This window comes from Halichoerus grypus, chromosome 2, assembly GCF_964656455.1.
Source record: "Halichoerus grypus chromosome 2, mHalGry1.hap1.1, whole genome shotgun sequence".
Taxonomy (NCBI): Eukaryota; Metazoa; Chordata; class Mammalia; order Carnivora; family Phocidae; genus Halichoerus; species Halichoerus grypus.
Window position 1 is genome coordinate 105,231,061 of NC_135713.1, and position 19,532 is coordinate 105,250,592.

Here is a 19,532-nt window from a genome sequence, read left to right on the forward strand (position 1 = left end):
AGCAGGAGGTATGACTCTTTGTTATCGGATTAACATTATCTTCTTCAAGTTTTTGTGTGTGTGTGTGCTTAGCTTTTGTCATGATTTAAAAAAAAAAAACTGTCACTGTCTTGATGTGAGATTGACAAAAACTGGATGGGCTCAATTTTTCTGGAAAATGGACATCTTAATATCTATGCCATACTGCCACAGTAACTAAATTTAGGGAACAAGAGTACTTCTTTGAGAATTGAGGTTATACTATTTACTAAGTGTTGTTAAACAGTACCTAATTATTCACTAATAATATTCTAGCCGATGGAGACCAGGGAAAGTGACAGAAATTAACTCTATTGGTAAATACTGAAGATCCAAAATTTGTGTTTCTTATATTCCCCAGGAGTTTATAAGGAGATATTTATTGAGCACCTTTTATATTCAAAGAGCTACGCTAGTAGGGTTACAGGGGAACCCAGGGGAAAGCAGACTTCTGAAGATAAAGGCACAATGAGAAGAAGCTGTAAACCTTCGACACACACAGAGTTAAGAGGCAGCTGAGACAGAATGTTCCAAGTGCCACTGAAGAGCTATCCAGATACAAAAACTCTTTATTGTTGCATGACATAACTCCTTTTCTGTGTCTCTAGATTCAATGTGCTCCATATATTTCATGCATGTTTTCATAAGTAGTTGATGCTTAAAATACACTGACCAATTTTGAAATTTGTTACTTATGTCTGTAAAGAGTATGTCTCCAGTGGGAATCATACCTCAGGATTTCACTTCCAAAATACACCAAAGAACCCTGCTGAAGACGATGGACCTTACAAAAGAGTGGAAGAGATCAATAATACATATCAGTACAGGATATCTTATCTGTGTGTTAGCCTCCCACATTTTCTAGAGACTGGTGGGGCAGGGAGAAAAGGAGGAGATTCCGAACTTCTGTATATTCTCTGTGCTGTTAGAAGTGGAAATCCACAGTAAATAACTTTTTCTATAGCCATTCTTTGCAAGATTATGGAAACCAAATGTAACTAGCACAAAAAAGGATCTTGGCAAATCCTTTCTCCAAATAAACCTGGACAAAATTGTTACAACCAATCATTTCCAAACTCTGGAAACCAACCCAAGCCTTAGAGCAAACAGAGAAGCACTTATTCAAGAAAAACTGCTCAGTCTTTGGCAAAAACAGTGCCAGTCTATAGGCTTCTTGCTTGCAGCTTCTCTGATAACCCTGCCCGAGGCCAGTTTAAGAATGGCAGGGCAAGCCATGAGAACCAGCAGCTTCACTGCTAGAAGGGGGTCACTATGTTTGGGGCAGAAAGAAAAACACACTCAGACACATGATGATAAACAGTAGCAATCGTAGTAACAGACAGGGAAGGCCACATGCTCAGCTGACCTGAGGTTGCAGCTCTGGCTGGGGGAGGTAATGGAATGACAGACTAGCCAGCTAGTCCCCGGGGAGAACTAATGGATGGAAGAGACAGAATCTTAGTAAGCATCCAAACATCCCTGGAAGTCTGGACAGCTGTGCTCATGAGCAAGGCTGTGCACATGCATGGAAGAGACCAGACAGGGCGCTCACCATCCACGTATCCCTGACTGAATATGATGCCGTGGACACATGCAGAGGAAACTCAAGAGGACCCAATGGAAAGCAAAGCCTGAAATTGGAATGTTCTACAATCCACAGAGAGATTCACATACAGAGGGTGGAAGCGTTATTCGAGGTGTTTAAGGACAACCTCTATTGAATCGTTGGCTGAGTTATAATGAGACAGCAATGAACATTAAGAAGCTGGGTTTATAATTTTAAAAAAAGCTAAAAAATGTTTTGAGCAGACACATCAACAGATGTGCACCCTGAGAGGGGAAAAAAAAACTATACAGGTTCAGTCCAAGCAAGTCACTGAACAGCAACAACAGAAGAAAAAAAAGAATCCAGAGTTGCTCTATTATCTAAAATAATCATTTTTTAACCAAAATTAGGAGAAACATGAAAATAAACAGATAAGTGTGGATACACATATTGAATTGAGCAAAGGCTTTAAAGTTGCTAGTATAAATATATTCAAAAAAATTAAGAAAACCATGCATGAAAAATTTCCTAAACATGTTATTGAGATACAGTTCACATACTATATAGTTGACCCATATAAAATGTACAATTTGTATGGGCATTTTGTGAATAGATTCACAAAAAGGTGATCATTGTCACAATCAATTTTAGAGCACTATTATGTCTCAAAGAAATGCTGTACTCTTTAGATATCACCCCCTATTCCCTACTCCATCCTCCAGTCCCAAGCAATGACTCATCTCCTTTCTATCTCTATAGATTTGCCTCTTCCAGATATTTCATATAAATGGAATGATATACTACCTGTTTTTTTGTGACTGGCTTATTTCACTTAGCATAATGTTTTAAAGGTTCATCTGTGTTTATCTTAGGAGAAAGCAGTTGTATCTCTTTATCCCATTATGGTTGAGTATTTTTTCATTGTACAGATATAACACATTATGTGTATCCATTTATTGGTTGATGTACATTTGGGTTAATGCCACCTTTTGGCTTTATGAATAATACTGCTACAAGCATTCATGTGCAAGTCTCTGTATATATATATTATTATATATATTCCTCTCGGTTAATATTCCTCTCGGTTGCATCCTCAGAACGTAATTGTTTAAATTTGAGGAACTCCCAGACTGCTTTCTAGAATGGTTGCACCACTTTACATTCCCACCAGCAGTGTACAAGAGTTGTGACTGCTCCAGGTCTTCAACATGTTTTATCTGATTTTTCATTCTAGACACCCCAGTGGTTTGAAATAGTATCTCACTGTGGTTTTATTTACATTTCCCTGATGGTTCATGATGTCAAACATTTTTTCATTTTCATGTCATCCCTTTAAATATTTTCTTTAGTAAAATGCCTATTTAGACTGTTGGCCTTTTTTTTTTTTAATTACTGAGTAATATGGTATCTCCATATAGTCTAGTGTAAGTACTTTATCAGATACATAATTTGCAATTATTCTCTTTTTTGGAATAGTTTAACAAAAATAGGTATTACTCTTTGAATGTTTGAACAAATTCCTCTTTGAAACTGGGAAGCCATCTGCTTCTGGACTTTTGCTTGTTGGGAGTTTTTTTATTATTGATTCAATTTTGTTACTAATCATCAGTCTGTTCATTTTTTCTATTTCTTCCTGATTCTGTTTTGGAAGATTACATATGAATTTATCCATTTCTTCTAGGTTGTCTGATTCATTGGCTTATTTTCCATACTTCTCTCTTATAAGCCTTGTATTTCTGTGGTGTGGGTTATTACTTCTCTTTTATTTCTGATTTAAATCCTCTCTTCTTGAAGAGTCTAGCTAACAGTTTATTACATCTTTTCAAACAACTAGCTCCTGGTTCCATTTTCTTTTCTATTGTTTTAAGTCTCTATTTCATTTATTTCCACTCTGATCTTTGCTATTTCCTTTCTTGTACTAACTTTGGGCTTTTCTCTTTTACTAGTTCTTTTAGGTCCAAGGTTAGATTGAGATTTTTCTCTTTTCTTGAGGTAAACGTGTATCGCTATAAACTTCCCTTAGAACTGCTTTTGTTGCATCTCAATGATTTTAAACCACTGTGCTTCTATTTTCATTTATCTCAAGGTGTTTTATTTCCTCTTTGATTTCTTCATTGACCCACTGGTTATTTAGTATGTTGTCTAGCCTGTACATGTTCATGTTTTTTTTTTCCAATTTTTTCCTTGTAATTCATTTCTGTTTTCATACCACTATGGTCAGAAAAGATGCTTCTTATGATTCCAGTCTTCTTCAATTTACTGGGATCCAACATATGACCTATCCCAGAGAATGTTCCATGTGCACTTGAAAAGAATGGGCACTCTGCTGTTTGGGGATGGAATGTTCTGTATCTATTATGTCCGTCTGGTCTATCGTGTCATGCAAAGCCACTATTTCTTTATTGATTTTCTGTCTAAACAATTTATCTACTGATATGTTAATATTCCTTACTATTATTATATTACTGTCAATTTCTTTATGTTTTAATACTTGTCTATGTATTCAGGGGCTTCTATTTTGGGTTCATAGATATTCACAGTTATATCTTCTTGTTTCATCTCTTTATCACTATGAAATGCCTTTGTCTCACTGTAGTCTTTATTATTATTTTTAATTATTTATTTATTTATTTGAGAGAGAGAGAATGAGAGAGAGAGAGCATGAGAGGGGGGAGGGTCAGAGGGAGAAGCAGACTCCCTGCCGAGTAGGGAGCCCGTAGTGGGACTTGATCCTGGGACTCCAGGATCACGACCTGAGCCGAAGGCAGTCGCTTAACCAACTGAGTCACCCAGGCGCCCTGCAGTCTTTATTTTAAAGTCCATTTTGTTTAATACAAATTATTGCTACCCTGGCTTTGTGTGTTTCCTTCTCTTTACTTTCAGTCTGTACGTGACTTCGGGTCTGAATCAAGTCTCTTGTAGGCAGCATCAAGATGATTCTCACCAGTTGCCTTTTTTTTTATTTATTTAAGATTTATTTATTACAGAGAGAGAGAGCGTGTGTGACTGGGGAGAAGGGCAAAGGGAGAGGGAGGGAGAGAATCTTAAGTAGACTTCCTGCTCAGCAGGGAGCCTGATATGAGGCTCCATCTCAGGACCCTGAGATCATGACCTGAGCCAAAATCAAGATGCTCAACTGACTGAACCACCCAGGGGCCCCAATCTCTTCAGGTTTTTTATCCATTCAGCTATCCTATGTCTTTTGATTGGAGCACTTAGATCATTTACATTTAAAGGAATCTTTGATAGTATGTACTAATTGCCATTTCATTGTTTTCTGATTGTTTTTGTACTTCTTCTCTGTTCCTTTCTTCTCTTATTCCATTCCCTGTAATTAATGACTTTCTTTAATGTCACTCTTAGATTGCTTTCATTTTTTGTGTAGCTATTATAGGTGTTTAGTCTGTGGTTATCATGAGGTTCATATATAACATCCTAAGCATATAGTAGTCTATAGTAAGTTGATGGTTACTTCTAGTCACACACATTCTAAAAGAAATACATTTTTACTCCCTTCCTTGTAAAATATGACATCATATACATAAAACATCTTCTTTTATAAATCCCTTAATTTTTAGATATAATTGGTCACTACTTTTGTCTTTTAAACTTTGTAAGTGTCTTTTGGCTTTTTAAGTGATTGATCTTCTACCTTTACTATATGTTTGCTTGTATTAGTGAAATTTTTTCCTTTCATAATTTTCTGACTTCTACCTTTTCTTTCCCACTTAAAAAAGTCCGTTTCAAATTTCTTTTAAAGACAATGTACTGGTGATGAACTCCTTGAACTTTTGTTTATCTGGGCAACTCTTCCCTTCAATTCTGAATGATAATCTTGCTGGTAGAGTATCCTTTGTTGTAAGGTTTTCTTCGTTTTAGCACTTGAAATATATCATGCTACTCTCTTCTGGCCTGCAAAGTTCCTGCTGAAAAATCAGCTAATAGCCTTATGGGGTTTCACTTGTACATAAGCAAAATGAGCCCTGCATAGAGCCCCACATCAGCTGTTTTTCTCTTGCTGCTTTTAATATTCTCTCTTTATCTTTAAGTTTGGCATTTTAATTATGTGTCTTGGTATGGATCTTCTTGAGTTCATCTTGTTTGGGACTCTGCTTCTTGGACTTGGAGGTCTGTTTTCTTGTTCAGGTCAGGGAAGTTTTCAGCTATTGGTTCTCTGCCGTTTTCTCTCCCTCTTCTCCTTTTGGGACCCTAAAATGGAAATGTTAATATGCTTGATATTGTCCCAGAATTCATTAACATATCCTCATGATTTTAATTTTTTTTTTCCTTTCAGCTTGGGTGCTTTCCATTATCCTGTCTTCCAGATCACTGATCTGTTCTTCTGCATCCATTTATCTGCTATTGATTCCTTCTGGTCTTTTTTCATTTCAGTGATTGTATTCTTCAACTCTGATTGGTTCTTTTATTATTTTCTGTTAATTGAAGTTCTGAGTTCATCCACCCTTCTCTTCTCATCCACCCTATTGTATTCTTCAACTCTGATTGGTTCTTTTATTATTTTCTGTTAATTGAAGTTCTCACTGAGTTCATCCACCCGTCACTTCATAAAGTGAGTATCTTTATGGCCATTACTTTCAATACTTTATCAGGCATATTGCTTATCTGTTTCATTTGGTTCTTTTTCTGAGTTTTCTCTTGTTCTTCTGTTTCAGACATATTCTTATTTGACTTTCTGTATTTGTTTCTATGAGTTAGATGGAACAGATACTTTGACAGCTGAAGGAATGGCCTTGTGAAGGAAGGTCTCCTGTGCAGACTGTGTGCGTGTCAGCTTTGGGTACCTGGCTGGATCTGTAGCAGGCACAGAGTGCAGGTCCGGGGCAATCTGCACTGGGCCCACCCTAATGGGCTGGCTAGAGTCAAAGTGGGCATGGGCTGGGGATTCTTGGGGCATTCCAGGCTGGTGGGGGGGTTGGCTGGGGCTGGCAGTATAGCTGGAGTCAAAACAGGTGCAAGCCACAGGGTCCCAGGGTGCTCTATGCAGGGGCTGGCCTGCCATGATGGCTGGAGCCGAGGCAGGCATAGACCAGGAGGTAACCTGGCAGGATAGCTAAAGCTGAAGTGTACATACACTGGGAGACATGGGGGGACTCCATGCATGAGAACTCCAGCAGGACAACTGAAGCTGAAGTTGGTGCAGGCCTGATGTGGTCTGGGATGCTCTGCACCGGAGTCACCTTGGTAGGACAAGTGGAGCTATAGTGGGCACTATCTGGGGATACCCCACAATGTGCCATGATGGGGCACTTTGCAGATCCTCCTTGGAGGGACAGCTGTGGCTGATATAGGCTCAGGGTCTGGGGCTCACTGAGGCAGCAGCTTGATACCATCTGTGCAATCAACCTAGAAAGGGAATATAAACAATGGCACTCACCTGCCCACCCCTCTGACCCCTGAGAGTGTTCTGAAGCTTGGTTACCATTTGGCAGAACTCTAGGGATAGATCCTTTATATTCTAGTTACTGTTTTAAACCATGGCTTTCTTTCTGTGGTCCAAGGCAGGTGAATCCGCTTCCAGGCTATCAATCCTGCTTCCCCACCCCAACTGTAGCTCACAACATAGGGAGGTGAGGTTTCCATCTTTACCACATCTCTATCTCTCTTGCCATTGTCTATGTGTTCCCTCTATCTTTTGTTGTGCAGAAGCTGTTGAGTGAATCCTCAGGGTTTTTTTCAGGAGGAATCACTTTATATAAAGGTGTAGATTTAGTGTGTCCATGGAGGAGGTGAGTTCAGGGTCTTCCTATGTCACCATCTTGGACCCCCTCTGATACCTTTTTAAGCAGATAAGTTTTTAATTTTGATGAGGTCTAATTTATCTATTTTTTCTTTTATTTCTATTTTTTGGGGTCATATCTAAGAATCTATTGCCAAATCCAAAAATCATGAAAATTACCCCTAAGTTTTCTTCCAAGTGTTATATAGTTTTAACTATTATATTTAGGCCTTTGATTCATTTTGAGTTACTTTTTGTATATTGTGTAGCCCAAGGGACTTTTTTTTTTTTCCATGTGGATATCCATTTGTCTCAGCACTTGTTTTTCCATGGAAAAAAAGACAGACAATGTCTACTAGTTTCAGAGACATACAATGTCTATTGGTTTCAGATGTACATCACAGTGATATGATATTCTTAGATATTACATATTGATCCCATGATGCTACTAGGTACCCTATGTCATCATACGAAGTTGAAAATACTTTTCTTTATTGATTAAATGGTTCAGTACCCTTGTCAAAAAATAGTTGACACAGATATACGTTGATTTCCAGACTCTCAATTCTAATCCATTGTTGTGTATCCTTTGTCAATACTACAATGTCTTCATTGCTGTTACCTTACAGTCAACTTTGAAATCTGGAATTTGAATGCTCTGACTTTGTTCTGCTTTGTCAAGATTATTTTGGCAATTTTGGGTCCCTGGTAATTCAACGTGAATTTTTTAATCAACTGGCTAATATCCACAAAGAAGTCAGATGGGATTCTGATAGGCATTACATTAAACCTATAATTCAATTTGGGGATTATTTCCATCCTACTAGTATTGTTTCTCATCCATCATTATGTTTCCCCAGTTATTTTTATCTTCTGATATTTCTTCCAATATTTTTTTTTTTTTTAAAGATTTTGTTTATTTATTTGACAGAGAGAGATACACAGCGAGAGAGAGAACACAAGCGGGGGGAGTGGGAGAGGGAGAAAGCAGGCTTCCCACAGAGCAGGGAGCCCGATGCGGGGCTCGATCCCAGGACTCTGGGATCATGACCTGAGCCGAAGGCAGACGCTTAACGACTGAGCCACCCAGGCGCCACCGAGTATTTTTTTTTTTTAAGATTTTATTTATTTATTTTGAGAGAGAGAGAGAGAGAGAGCACAAGAGGGATGAGCAGGAGAGGGAGAAGCAGACTCCCCGCTGAGCGGGCAGCCCGATGCGGGACTCAATCCCGGGACTCCGGGATCATGACCTGAGCCGAAGGCAGTTGCTTAACCAACTGAGCCACCCAGGCGCCCTCTTCCAGTATTTTTTAATAGTTTTTAAGAGTATAGATTTTGCACTTCCTTTGTTAAATGTATTCCTATTTCATTTTTAAAAAAACATCTATTTGAGAGAGAGAAAAAAAGAAAGAGAGCACAGCAGGAGGGGCAGAGGGAGAGGGATAGAGAATCTCAAGAAGATCCTGAGCTGAGCATAGAGTCTGATGCAGAGCTCAATCTCATCCCCCTGAGATCATGACCTGAGCCAAAACCAAGAGTCAGACACTTAACTGACTGTGCCACCTAGGCGCCCCATTCCTATTTTTTTATGTTATTGTACATGGAATTGTTTTTCTTAATTTTATTTTTGGAATTTTGTAATGTTCTTATCACTGTATAGAAATACTGTAGACTGTGCATTTTGATATATCCTGTAAACTTGTTGGACTTCTTAGTTCTTTTTTTTTTTTTTTAAAGATTTTATTTATTTTTTAACACAGAGAGAAACAGCGAGAGAGGGAACACAAGCAGGGAGAGTGGGAGAGGGAGAAGCAGGCTTCCTGCCGAGCAGGGAGCCCGATGTGGGACTCGATCCCAGGACCCTGGGATCATGACCTGAGCCGAAGGCAGACGCTTAACGACTGAGCCACCCAGGCGCCCCTGGACTTCTTAGTTCTAACATTTTTTTAGTGCATTATACTTTAGGGTTTTCTATATACAAGAAGCAAAAGTTTGCTTCTTGCTCTCCCATCTGCATGCCTTTAATCTTTTCCCTCCTTTACCTAATGCCCTGGGGATAATCCCTCTAGCACAATATTGAATATAAGTGGTTAATGCAGGCATCTTTGTCTTATTCCCAATCTTAAAGGAAAGCATTTTGTCTTTTATTATTAGGAATGGTATTAGCTGTGTTTTTCTTGGTTTTTGTTTTTGTTTCTGTAGGTGTCCTTTATCAGGTTGAGGAATTTACCTTCTATTCCTAGTTTAAGTATTTTTATCATGAAAGCATTTTGGATTATGTCAAAGACACTGAAAGTCAAAGGACAGAAAGAAATATACCACATGAATGGTTGGATGGCTGGAAAAGCTGGATGGTTATATCAATATAATACAAAATAACCTTTAATACAAAAAATATTACTGAAGACAAAAATGGTCATTTCATAGTGATAAAGTGTTATTTCATTAGCAAAATATAATAATATAAACACTCATGTGCCTAACAAGAGTATCCCAAAATACATGAAATAAAAATTGACATTAATTGAAAGAAAAAATAGGTAATCCAAAAGTAAGAGTGGTAAACTTGAATATATGAGTTCAATAGTTGGTAGAATGAGACAGAACATCGACAATGACAGAGAAGACTTGAAAAACAATGTCAGCCAACTTGACTAACTGAAATCTATAGGACATTTCACACAACAAAACCATAACAGATTCTTTTCAAGTAAACATGAAACTTCCTCTGAAATAGACCATATGCTAGTCCCTAAGTCTCAACAAATTTAAAATGATGAAACAGTACAAAGTACATTCTCCAACCACAAAAGAATTAAATTACAAATAAGCAATAAAAAGAAATTCAGGCAATATGTAAGCCTTAGAAATTACACAATGTAATTCTAAGTAAAACAAGAGTCAAATAAGAAATTGCAACAAGAATTATAAAACATAGGGGTGCCTGGGTGGCTCAGTTGGTTAAGCGACTGCCTTCGGCTCAGGTCATGATCCTGTAGTCCCGGGATCGAGTCCGCATCAGGCTCCCTGCTCAGCGAGGAGCCTGCTTCTCCCTCTAACCCTCCCCCATCTCATGTACTCTCTTTCTCTCTCATTCTCGCTGTCAAATAAATAAATAAATAAATCTTTAAAAAAAGAAAGAATTATAAAATATATTTGAGTTAAATTAAAATGGAATCCTAAGTGATAAAATTGCCAGACACAAGCCAAGCAGTGCTTAGACATCTACAGCTTAAAACCCCTATAGCAGAAAAGTAGAGTGATCATACATCAGTAACTTAAGGTTCCACCTTAAGCAACTACAAAAAGAACAAACTCAACCCAAACAGAAAAAAAAAAAAAAAATGCAGCAATAAAGATCAGAGACCAAATAGATTAACTAGAAAACAGGAAAACAAAAATCAATGAAACCACTTTTCTTTGAAAAGATGAACAAAATTAACACATCTTTAGATAGACTGACAAAGTTAAAAAAAAAAAAAGACACAATTTGGCAGTATCAGGAATGAATTTAGTCCCTTCCATTATCCTATACAAAAATGTTATCCTGGGGTACCTGGCTGGCTCAGTCTGTAGAGAATGGGACTCAGGGTTGTAGGTTTAAGCCCTATGCTGGGTACAGACATTACTTACCAAATAAAATCTTTACCAAAAAAAATCTTTACCAAAAAAAAAGAAAGAAAGAAAATGCTAACCCCAAATGGGTTACACAGCTAAATGTAAGAGCTAAAACTATGAAATGATTAGAAGAAAACATCCTGGAAAAATCTTGAAGAACTTGTATTAGGTAAAGAGCTCTTAGAATGAACATCAAAACAGAACTACCGATAAAGGAATTTCAACAAAACTGAGTATTTTTGCACTTCATCATTCAGCAAATATTTACTGAAAATGTGTTGCACACAATGTTATATGGTAGGAATAACGTGGGCAACATGTTTACTCTCCAGATCAGGCATAAACATTAGCAAATGGTCACATCATAAGAGGAAGAACCCTCTCTGACAATACTTGTACTGTTATAGTTTCCCCTCATTCTCCTTACATAAACAAAGAAAACGGTCATAGAAATCTAAGCTATTTTTTCCCTCCCTTCTAAAACACTCTCTATCCCAGAAACCACAGGAGCAAACAAAGAGGTGCACAGTGACCTGACAACTTCCTTTGTCTTAACCCTAAATTGAAACAGATGCATGCTATAAGGCCAGAGATTCCAGGTCTAATTCATAACTTTGCCAACCTGTGGTTCTAACGTCCCCCCTCTGCAGCGCCCCCTGCTAACGGCTGCTGAAATCTACACTTCCACTCCAAGTAATGGGACAAGGGAAACCTAATAACAAAGCAACATAGAAAGCATTCCATGACTCTAAAGAAACAAAGTATAGGTTTCAAAGAGTCAGAGCAAAAAAAAAGATAGCTCTTATTCAACATTTAAAAGGAGAGTCTTATGGCACTCCTGTCTTTTTATACTTTGCAGAAGACACAATGATGATGAGCACATTTCTGTGGTGCTACAATATCCTTTGCCTTCTGTCCTGAGGTCAGTGAAGTCAGGGCAAGTCCTCTGCTCTGGCCAGTGTTTCAGTACCTTCCATTAGCAGTTTACATACAAAGTGCATGCTTTTAGAAGTCCACAAATTATTTCAGGAATTCATCTGTATTTGCGACGTTAGGCCATTCCCAGGAGATAGCTGTCACCCATCTGTAACAAAAGCTACCTTCTGACTATTAAATCGAACTATGGGGACGCATAGAAGAATCAGCCCTGCCTGAAAAGCACAATTCAAAATGAGGAAGCCAACAAGAGCCTCCATTCAAGTAATTACAGCTCTAAGAAAAGCTTTCAAGAATTTGAAACAGATTCCAAACTTCTCACTTACCTTAATTGGTTTCTACACAAATGTGCATAGAGTCCATTTGTCTGTATGAATACACGTCCTTCTCTCTTTGGGTTAAACCCTCATTTCATTCCTTGGCTAGCTACTATAAAGACATTAGAAAGTTCTGTTCTGCAGTGTTAAAATGTCACAGAGTGGCTAAGTGAAACCTAAAATAGAGAACAATGTGAAAGGCTGTGAATGTGACATTCAGTTTGAAGGCCACGGGATAGCAATAATAAGGAGCAAGTAGAAGGTGCTGTCTGATAATGTCCACAAACTGCTGCCTTGAGCCTTGAGATTCCTTCTCGAGTTTGGGGTTCCTTAAGGAATTTGCCTAGGTCATCTCTCTCTGCAGTTCCTCCTAGATCATCATCTGATTTAGCTCTGCCAATTAAAACCTGTTCAAGTATTTGTCAAGAGACATCCTCTGTCTTAATTCTTCTAGACAGAGAAGTGGCAGGAGATGAGTAACTTCCAGATCTTTGGTATTCCTACTGGACCCTGAATGGACGATGCTACCACCCTTTCTTTTTCTTTTCTTTTCTTTTTTTTTTTTTTTTTTGAGAGAATGAGGGGGAAAAAATGTGGTGAACAGATTCTGCATAATGTACCCACTACAATTATAATTCTCTTAGCATAAAAATAAATCATGAATATTTATCTCTAAATAGCAAAATAGTCATAACAGTAATAGTATTTAAAAAGTTAGTAGAAGATTTAGGCTGAAAGCAAAATGTCCTAACTTCTTGTTCCAAGGACAGGCCTCTGCTTAGAGTGGATATGGACTAGACTGTGTCTTAACACAAGTTGCGAGCAAACTCTCAACAGCCAACTGCTGATTGTGGGTGGGAAAGAGAATCGGGTGTTCCCAGTAAAAGCTGCGGTTGCCTCCTACACACTTGCCTCCCCAAGAGCCATGGGACTTTCAGCGAAGAGGCAATCTTCACTCTTAATTTTTATCATCAGCGATCAGAACATTTCATTTACTTCCTGCAAGAACTGAACTTCCAGTGACAAACATTTAATCTGATGTAGAGCTATGCAAAGACAATTTGTTTATTTTCTTGAGTTTCTAAAAATTATCCTTAATTAAAACAGCCTCGGGGCATAAGACTATCAAACCACATTAGTAAAATACAAGGAAAACAACAAGCTGTAATGATTAATATATGAACTTACTAAAGTGTATTTTCATTTTACCTTATTTCATCTATCATTTTGGGAGGACTAGCGGTTTTAAAGCATACATGGATGTTGACCAAACAGAGCATTTAATACAAACTATGAGAAAGTGTCTCATTTGAGGAAATTATAGAAGCATAGCAATACATGAAGGGGAAAAGTGATTGAGGGCAAAAACTGCCCTTATGGATCACTACTCAGGCCCTAGGATGTATTGGAAAGTACCCCCAGAAAGCCCAGAGTTAAAATCTTGTGCCCAATGCTGGAAGAAAACCCCAAACTATCATCCTTGTCTGAGTTCCCATAGGCTGGACTCAGGAAGAGGCTCCAACAGACAAGATCTACATCTCACTAACAGTTCTCATCTTTCACTTATTTAACAACAATTTATTGAACATCTATCATGTTCAAGGTTTTAAGGAATACAAGGATCAATTAAACACAGCCTTTGAACTCAAGGAGTAGCTGAACTATGCCTCCTTGTGGTAAGAGTGTTCTTACTGACCCCTACATACTCCTTTCCCTCCTAACAGCCTTCTAGAATATTTTTCACTTTGAGTTTGTTCACATCACTAACCCTAAAAACATTGCTCCCTCCACCAATGCCCCAACAAGTATCTTGAATTGTGAACCCATGATGGTTCATTATACACGCACTGTATACAGGTTAATGCCTGTCTTTGAAAGAAAGGAAAGGCATGTACAACGTAGACAGGATCGCCTTATACTCAAGAAGCCCAGTAAGGTCAACAGGGAAGCAGGAAAGGGTAGAAAAAAAGACTTTAGTAATGCACTTTGGGCTAGTTCACATGCCAACGTAGCTTATTCTATCGCTAAGAAACGTAAGCAAAACTTTATTTTAGTAATAAACAAAACATTAAAAAAAGATCTTAAATGATTTCACAGAATGATTGTTTAGAAATAGAGAAAGGAATGTATTACTATATAACAAAGTAAAAAAGAACTTAGGTAAGTTGACTGACTCCAGAAACTGAGGGAAACTAACTTCAGTTTTATTATTCTTTCTGCATTAACTACCTCTCCACCAAGCTAGTGGCTATCGAAGGAACTAGTTTCCCCTTCCCGGTTCTACTGACACCTTACAACACGAGGGCAACTGGCCAGAAAGTAAGTTTCTATGCCATTTTGTGACTTACAGTGAACTGAGTGGATAACACAATAAGGCTTCTTTCCTGCCATCTGGCATCAGGAACTGGTCTATTTGGACATGAGGATGACATTCAAGACAGCAAATGATGGCAACTTAAGTCTCATCAACAGCCAATTGGGAGGACCCTACTTGGGAGTGCCTTAGGGGCATTTAGGAAGCCATCCTCTGAAAATTTAATTTTCAAGAAGACAAGGGAAATATGTAGCACAAGACAGGATGCACAACTACAAAATTTTAATATTGCAATCCAGACCTAATTTCTTGGAAGCCATGTAGATACTTGCATCAAGTCCAGTGGAAACTACCAGAGATACTCTGTTAAACACAGTAAATTGTACATCAACTATTATCTCTGAATTCAGAAACTTGACTAAAATTAGAGCAAAGAAACCAAAAGTATAAATCCAAAAGGAAAAAAAGGACTAGAGAATAGTTGACAGCACATAAGAAGTCACCAAAATTCTGCAAGATGGAAAATGAACAGAAGAATAATTGCCTTAAGTGAAATTTTGCTGTCAACAGATGCACATAAGGAGAAACAAATGGATTCATTCTATGGAATCCCAGAGAAGTGTGGTATTTGCAAACAATAGGCATGCAGCAGCCAAGATGGCACCTAGGGCTGGTATTAATTATTATTTGGAAGCCTACTGAGATGCAAGATCCCCTCATTCACTACAACATAAGAAGAAACTCTCTCTCCTCAACTCCTCAAGGAAATGACAAGATACGGATCTGGAAAATTCAACTATGGAGGCTCCAGACTCAGGGACAACAGACATAGGTGAGCATGGGACTGGTCCACAAATGACAAAAAGAGGAATGTGTGAAAGTCTGCATAATGCATAATGAGGACTCCTCCGGTTCCCCACCCCCCATTCACCACCCCCTACTTTCCTTCACCCACTTCCAGGGATAGTGGTGGCCAGACAGCAGACTAGAAAGTTCTTCAGAGAAAACTCAAGTCCCCATAGAGAAGGAAGAGAGGGAAGACGGGAACAAGGGAGGAGAAACAACCTTCCTGATATCTCTGATGACATTTAGCACCCAACTGTCAAACCTCCCTGTTCAGTCATTAGCAGGTACTATTTCTAATTAATGTCAACACTACCCATCTTCTCTTTTCAGCTAAATTTTAAGTTGTAGGAGTTCAGAGCCCATTTCTCAATAGTATATCGTCTGTATAATAGTTGTTCTATTAAAGTATCAATTCAGTGGTGATGGCTTTGATTAAGAAAGTGTTTTTAATGATGAGCACACTTGCTGGACACAAACAGAACAAGGATTTTCAAATGATATGAAAGGATAAGTAGCCTCCATTATTTAGAGAATTCTTCCAGCCTTTTTAGTTGTCATCTAGAAGAGCCGGGGAACAGTGTTATGTGTGGTTGCCAACAGGGACACTTTATTTCTCCATCTGGTGCATCTACCTTGTCCAGAGTCCAAAAGTGAAATGATTGCCTCAACTTTTAATGTTGCTCTATCTGTACTACTGGTTCCATTCCTCTATAAAAAGAGAGTTCCCATGATTATGGAATCACTTGCACTTTAAGAAACAAGAAGAATATTGGAGCCTATAAATTTTAATATAAATACAAATGCACATCTAAGTGTAACACACACACACACACACACACACACACAGATTCTGAAGTGCTTTTCCTCTTAGGGCCTAATCAAAATCATTCCTTTCAAATATGTTCTCACTGATGTAAATCTCAGTCCCAGCTAAATGAAACATATTGGATTATTTGATGCAAACCGAGATTTGAATCCATTTTCCATTTTAATAAGTAAAAAGAACTCAAACTTTGATATCAAACCCAAAATTCACTTTTCACAGATAGGCAGTGGAATTGCTTTTAAAAAAAAAGTTTCCCTGGTGCATATTTCAAAAAATAGCTTATTTTTAAAGTAGTAAGGCAATAATATCTCAAAGTTGAATTGTGTTGATTCTCAATGTATTCTAAAGTCCTGTAATGCTTGGATAAATATGCTAATTGCTCAGGCTTTAATTATATCCTTTTTTAAAAAGACTAAACCCCTGAAAGTGGAAGCATCAATTATTAGAATAAAAACATGTCCATTTACATGAATTATTGGAGGTCCTCAAAACGCAAAAATATCCAAGTTAGCACTTGCTGTACATGGCTCTTTTTTTTTTAATTATGTATTTTCTTGTTTGTCATATGAGCACATTTAATGCTCAGATCTTTTCTTGTGGCTGATGAGAAGAGATAGCATACTCTATGTTGTAGAAATCTCAATTTCTGAATTACTAGAGATGAGTCCCTGTTTGGGGACCATGTGTAAAAATGATGAGCCAGAAATAATAATTAACCATTAAGCCAGTTCTTTTTTAGGCTAGGGTGAGGACTCTTTTTATCACAATCCAGTAAGATTTCACATTAGAACAACAGATTACACATTAGTGTATTAATGTGCCCCCAGCCTCTAGCATTTGGCAAGTACTAATCAATACTAGTTGGATAAAGAGTTCATGATCTATTTCCCCATCACACACTAGCTTGTTTTACCTCTCCTATTCAAGGACATACTTAAGAGTAAAAGTCTTTTTGTGCCCACAAGCACTCCCTAGAGCCCTTCTTCTTTATCCCAGTGATGTTTCATTTATAGGGAGAGGTATATAACTTAGCTATAGACCTAAAGACCTGGCCTAGGAAACAGGGAAGAAAGAGAAATGATTAATGATAAAATATTAATAATAAGCCAGTAGAAATACAAGAATGCCAAACGGCGTGGTTGCATCTGTGTTTCGCCTTTGGAAAGTCATTAATTTGTATATCCTGCAATTTTGCCTGGAGGTAGTAGATGAACTACCCCCAACAATACCAATATACTGAGGGCCTCATTAGTGCCAAGAACTGTATTAGGAGCTTTACATCAATCTCTAATATTATCCTCACATAGATTATGTTTAATAAAACAAATAGGGGTGCCTGGGTGGTTCAGTCGTTAAGCGTCTGCCTTCGGCTCAGGTCATGATCCCAGAGTCCTGGGATCGAGCCCCGCATCAGGCTCCCTGCTCAGCGGGGAGTCTGCTTCTCCCTCTCCCTCTGCCTCCTCCCCCCCCTGCTCATGCTCGGTCTCTCTCTCTCAAATAAATAAAATCTTAAAAAAAAAAAAAAATACCATTGTGTGACCACAACAAACACTTCCAAATGAGAAAACTTATATATTAGAGGACTCTGAGTGGTATCAAACAAATCAGTAACAAAAGCACAGCCAACTCCTCTTAGCTCTGTAGTTTTTTCCCACAACCTCATATATAGTATAACCTCTAACCTCTCATACAGTATAGTGAAGTAGTGTTAGGTTTCAAGATACAGGGCATATTCAGTTCAGCATCTCAAACTTGGCAAACACTCTATTGTGGCAGTTGTTATTTAGGGCACAAGACCTTACATTTCCGTTCATAATAAGGAGTAGTCTTTTTATGCCGTATATGCATTTTTTTTTTTATACCTTCGCTACTACTTCACAGACCATGTGACCCAGCCAACCTAGCCACAGCAGAGTAGAACAGAGCAGAACATGTGCTTCTCCCACAGGCAGCCAATCTCTTTAAGGCCAGTGGCATCTGAAGTGATTTGGCATTTGCCCAATAATGTCACAAGTGTCTAACCCAGGAACATCCCTTATGTGGGGTATTTTGAACATACAAACTTTAGAGATAATCAGAAGTCAGTGGCATCTGGCGCATCCCCAATATATACCGAGATGGAGCAGGACCCAGAAACCATTAGCAATAAAAGCCATGAGGAAACCAGAGGCCATGAAAGAGGGTATTTCACGAGTTAATACAACTTCAAGTGCCTCTGATCACAAGAATCTGAAGCAGTTCACCTGAGACTCTATTTGGTGTTAGAATGTTGATGGTGAACATCGCTGATAAACAACCTAGCTCTATGTTGAAGCACATTCCCCAACCAGACGATACAAGGAGGAACATGATGTCCACATGATTTAGGGATAAAGGGGAGTTACTAATGAAGAAAATACATCGTCTTCTCCCTCAGAACAAAGCAAGCCTTCGTCTAGGATTATGTGTTATCATGACAACTGTAACAACAGTAAACAACAATGAAAGGGTCACTGCCCAAGCACAGTGCTAAGTGACAAATAATTTGCAAAATGTCGCAAGAAAAAACAATTACATTGATAATAGCTGTCTGTTAACTTTGTCTACAATTATTATTTCCTTAACATAAACAAATTAGCTTTAATAGTAAGTCAGACGATGTTTTCAGTCTCCACAGGACTGCTAATCTGCAGGCTTTTCAGCTGCTGATTAATCAAAACTGTCCAGAAAACACTCCCTCAACCCCAGGCATCTGCCTCTCTGGTGTTCTCCTGGCCCCTGAATGTCTATTAATTTACTTTCTTCACACTGGGACAACTTTTTCCTTTGTCTTTATTTTTTTTTATTATTATGTTCAGTTAGCCACTATATAGTACATCATTAGTTTTCGATGTAGTGTTCAATGATTCATTAGTTACATATAACACCCAGTGCTCATCACAGCACGTGCCCTCCTTACTACCCATCACCATGTTACCCCCTCCCCCCAGGCCCTCCCCTCTGAAACTCTGTTTGTTTCCTGGGGTCCATAGTTTCTCAATGGTTCATCCCCCTCTCTGACTTCTCCCCCTTCAGCTTTTCCTCCCTTCCCCACAGTCCTCTGTGCTATTGCTTATGTTCCACATATGAATGAAACCATATGATAATTGTCTTTCTCTGCTTGACTTCACTTAGCATAATCCCCTCCATTTCCATCCATGCCGATGTAAATTGTAGGTATTCATCCTTTCTGATGGCTGAGTAATATTCCATTGTATGCATGTACCACATCTTCTTTATCCATTCATCTGTTGAAGGGCATCTCGGCTCCTTCCACAGTTTGGCTATTGTGGACATTGCTACTATGAACATTGGGGTGCATGTGTCCTTTCTTCTCACTACATCTGTATTTTTGG

General features: G+C 38.4%; 1 long non-coding RNA gene across 3 annotated transcripts in view; it reads right to left on the bottom strand.

Annotated features, from left to right (window-relative positions):
• The window catches only part of LOC118522119 (uncharacterized), a 262,228-nt gene that overhangs the window by 51,258 nt on the left and 191,438 nt on the right, over positions 1–19,532 (bottom strand). Inside the window, exon 5 of one of the 3 annotated variants that reach the window (XR_013445356.1) lies at positions 714–802. The exons of the other annotated variants lie outside the window; for them this stretch is intronic. This is a non-coding gene — a long non-coding RNA (uncharacterized LOC118522119). Of the gene's footprint in view, positions 1–713; positions 803–19,532 lie in introns of those variants that run through there. 3 annotated transcript variants of the gene reach the window in all.